Here is a 3,028-nt window from a genome sequence, read left to right as displayed (position 1 = left end):
GGGGCTCGCTCGGGCCCCTTTGGAGGTGGGGTGCCCCCGGCCTCTCGGCCTGGGGCTCGGTCACTCAGGCGCAGCTGGGGGCCGGCGGAGCTCACGGGCGCGTCACTGCAACTCCCCCTGACTTCTGCTCCGCGGCTGCTGGGCGAGCCCTCATCTGGGACTCTCCTCAGCTCTTACTGGAACAGTGGCGCGGCTGCCCCTCTGTTGGTCTTCCATGGTCTCTTGTGTTCTGGGGGCCTCTGGATGTCTGGAGTTTTGATCTCCTCCATACCCGCTTCACACCCTGGAGGACGGGGCTGTGGCCCCCCCACACTCCCTAGCAAATCATTACATGGAGAAACCTTTGGAATGCAAGCATGCTGATCCACACAGGTATGCACACATGGGTATTCACAGACGTGGACTAAAGCTTTCTTGGCTGCTGCCTCAAAGCACACTGTGCGCTGTCTGTCTTGCGTGCTGCACAATATCGTTTATTATTTAGTAAATATTGATATCTATGACTAGCTAGTTTATTGTGATGGTGCTTTGTTTTCTCTATTATTATGTTGCTCTTTGTTGTTTGCTGTCTCCTCTGTTTGTTTTTTTTGTTTGTTTGTTTTTTTGTTTTTTGTTTTTTTGTTTTTTTCTCCATACAGGTGACCCAGGAGTTCTTTTTTTTTTTTTTTCTCTCTCTCTCTTCCCCCCCCTTCTCACAGTCTCTTCTCCCCTTTGGTTTTCTTTCTTTCTCTCCCCCTCTTTCTCTCATTCATTCCCCCTGTCCTATTTATTAAAAAAAAAAAAAAAAGACAAAGGATGAACTGAAGCTCTGCCATCACGTAATGTCGCATACTGCTGTTTCTGATGTCATTTAAGAAAAAAAAAAAAAAAAAAAAAAGGATGCTCTCTATGGTGGCTCTGTAAAATGTCACCAGCAGCCTCTCCTCCAGGTTGTTCCTCCTGAGCACTCTCAGAAAGTGGAGACGCTGCTGGGCCTTTTTAACCACCGCTGTAGTATTTGCAGTCCAGGAGAGGTCATCAGATATCTGCACGCCCAGAAACCTCATGGAGTGTACCCTCCCGTGAATGTAAAGTGGGGCCGGGTCTGCTCTGCCCTTCCTGAAGTCCAAGATAAGTTCTTTAGTTTTCGTGGTGTTCAGTTGGAGGTTGTTAACTGAACACCACTCAGTCAGTCTGTTGACCTCATCTCTGTAGTCCGACTCATCCCCCCTTGAGATGAGTCCAACCACTGTGGTGTCATCCGCGAACTTTATGATGGTGTTTGAGAGATGGGTAGGGGAGCAGTCGGATGTGTAGAGCGTAAACAGGAGGGGACTCAAAACACATCCTTGTGGAGACCCGGTGCTGAGTGTGATGGTGCTGGACCGGTGGGGGCCGAGTCTGACAGACTGTGGTCTATTTGTCAGGAAGTCCTTGATCCAGAGGCAGATGGGGGTGGAGAGTCCCAGGTGAGACAGTTTCTGGACCAGGATCTCCGGGATGATATGATTGAATGCTGAGCTGAAGTCTGAAGTAAACAACAGCATCCCCACAGTTGCTTTGGCTCTGAAAATATTCCACAAGAGAGCTATTTAACAACATATTACTTATTTGTTATTTAGAGTAACAACTAATGTGTGTTAGGTGTTTTACCTTGTAAATCATTCTGCTCAGGCACAGGAGAACGCGGACCGTTTTATAGTTCTGTACAATAATTTTTGATTTTGTTAGGTGATGCTTTTGTAACACCTACAGTGTTACAGGATAAGGGAAACAACATACCCTCAATGTGGTGTGTTATAAAGTGAATGAATGCATAATTCAAACACATTTTTTCTGTTTATGTATTTTATTCTCTGTGCATTTTCAATTGAATCCATGCCAGTCTTTCTCGTTATCTTGTCTGCATTTGGATCAGCTTCATATATTTAATTCAAATGTGACAACAGACCGAAGCTAAAGTAGACGTCTGTCTACTTTAGCTTGATAATTTGAATCAGTTCAAATGAAAAAAGCAGTAAAAACTAAAAGTTAGCTCTACAGATGGTTGGAAGTGATCAGTGCCAAGCAGTAATCAATTACTCATTACACATTAATCACTGGGAAAACATACAACAATTCATTATTTAATGGTCAGCAAAATAAATATATTATTCAAACCATCGTATTTGATCGTATTGTTACTAAACGTGTAAAAAGAGAAAGCAGAACATTACGGTTTAATAAGCAGTCTCACAGTTCAAAGACGTGCAGCAGCTGATTTTCATGCCCTGCAATGACTGCACTGTTAGCACTTTAATTAACCACATTAAATGCTTTATTTTCAGTTGTCACAATATAGAAAACTCCAAGTCAGTTTACCCTAGGCCACAATAGCTCATACCCAGCCTGCTACAGTCATTAGCTGTCACCATCAACCTGAAAGTGATCAGTAATGTGATCACAGAGGGTTGCACTCTTCACACAACAACCACAAACATGATGTAACAGTCTGAGCAGTCTCGGGGCTCAACAGACATTTGGTTCTTAACAATTTGTGTACAAAATAATCCACCATTTTAACTCGACAAATACAGAGACACTAATAGAAACAAGCCTCCACTCTGAACTAATAAAGAGATTCCATTAGTTTAAAACCACTAAACCACATCTAATGTTGATCTTCTTGTGTCTTTGTTTCTGTCCGTTCCATCTTAACCTTTTTTGGTTCTTTGGAAATTCATCTTTAATTTTAGTTTTCGTTGTATTTGTACTTAAAAAACAAAACAAACAAAACAATATACTATTTATACCATATTACACGGCCATATTTCAAAGAGAGTCATTTAAAAATATTATAATTATAATGAAGTTTCATGAACTTTATACACGAATTCAATCATTTTCAAACACTTTCAAAGTAGTGTTTAGTTGGGGACCCTCATAATTTGACACCCCTCATAATCCTCTAGAATACTTAGTTCCAAACTGACCATCTCCTGGATCTTGCAGCATGAACCCTGATTCAAGATTCAAGATTCTTTATTTGTCACATTATACAAGTACAACA

This window comes from Aulonocara sp. 'chitande type north' Nkhata Bay, linkage group LG1 (genome assembly GCF_057382095.1).
Source record: "Aulonocara sp. 'chitande type north' Nkhata Bay isolate Kocher_YH1m ecotype deep benthic linkage group LG1, A_spYH_male_GT1.1, whole genome shotgun sequence".
NCBI lineage: Eukaryota > Metazoa > Chordata > Actinopteri > Cichliformes > Cichlidae > Aulonocara > Aulonocara sp. 'chitande type north' Nkhata Bay.
Note: the sequence above shows the minus strand (reverse complement) of the source record.